Here is a 1449-nt window from a genome sequence, read left to right as displayed (position 1 = left end):
CTGGCCAATTTTGAGAAAATTTAAGTTAAACATCGAAATTTTCACGAAAATCGGCAAAATCCTGCCAAGCTAACAATGGTTCGCACTTCTAGCATTCTTTCTGTCGATCCCTGCGGCTTACATTTTCACTTAACAGTAAAACGTATGAGACAAAAATTCAAGACCGAAAATTAAGCTTCAGAACGATATGTTCAAAATTTTCGTGCGCTGTTCGAGTGAAGAACGACAGCAAGCTGAATAATATGCGACATTTACGCTTATTCTTTGTGTCTTGTTTTTAATTTCTAGCGCAGTTAGTATTGATTTAAACAGGGAAGTGTAAGCGAGCCGATTGTGCACCGTTCTTTAAGCCACCAAATAAGCTTTTAATCGACGCCAGAAGATATCCCGATTACAACTTCTACCGGTTTAAAATCAAAGCTGCACAGTTTGTTTAGAAATGGGCGTGGCTACGACAATCCTGGGTAGAAAGGAGGTGTGGCTTCTAACAATGGTACCAACCTTTGCAAACGAACTCGCTTCATGTTTTTGGATAAATTGAGTGATGTACTCTCCTCACTTTTATGTTCAACCCACGTCGAATAACTCCTTCTTTAGCGATTTCGCGTGCACTTCAGAGGTGGTTAAATGACATGTGTTTGAATAATTGTAATTATGAGTAAAAGTTGCCATTGCCGGGGAATGCCCACTAAGTAGTTTCTATAAGGCGCTTGCCTCGCTGTTGGTTTTGTTATTGTGGTGACTTCAGAACGAAGAGCCACAACACTAACCATCAAGTTTTGACGACTTCCCTCTCTTCTAATTTTCAACGCTGAATCTATTGAAGTGATTAGTTAAATGATTATTTCTTCGTGTGCATACGATTGTTTGTTAAAACTTCAGGGGCCGATTAACGCGTTAGCGTTAGAATTTTTTTTTTGTCGGTGCGGAAGGAAGAAGCAGGGGCGTTTGCATTTAATGCCGAGCGGACTTATTTCTACAGTCGGTTCTAATAAAGCTGCATGTGGCCGTATCGGTTGTAACTTATTCAACTGTGTGGCCACAAACAGGGACGGTGCGTTTCCCCGCTTCGTTAGGTGTTCTGGTAAATACATTTTTAGGTGTAAATTATTTAGAGGTAAATTTGGTAGAAGTACTTGACCCTTACTTATTTGAGGTAATTAACGCTTTAAAGGTACTTTGTTCAGAGGGCACGCCCCCCACTCAAACAGATAACATAAATGACTGACGCTTGACTCTCCCTCACTTGGGGCGCTCTGGGCGGGCCACCCACTCCGCACAGGTGCTTGGCGGGCTGGCCTACCCAGCGCGCAGCAGGCGCCATCACCCTTGCCTCGTGAGTGGACGTCCCTGTTTGTAGCTACTTGATTGTAGCTACAGCCCACAGTGCCCGAGTCAGCTTAAACGGAACCGTCAATAGACGAATTCATTACTTTCGCCAATGCTAGA

This window comes from Frankliniella occidentalis, unplaced genomic scaffold (genome assembly GCF_000697945.3).
Source record: "Frankliniella occidentalis isolate FOCC.00 unplaced genomic scaffold, Focc_3.1 Scaffold21, whole genome shotgun sequence".
Taxonomy (NCBI): Eukaryota; Metazoa; Arthropoda; class Insecta; order Thysanoptera; family Thripidae; genus Frankliniella; species Frankliniella occidentalis.
The sequence above is the reverse complement of the archived record's forward strand: the minus strand, read 5'-3'. Positions refer to the sequence as shown.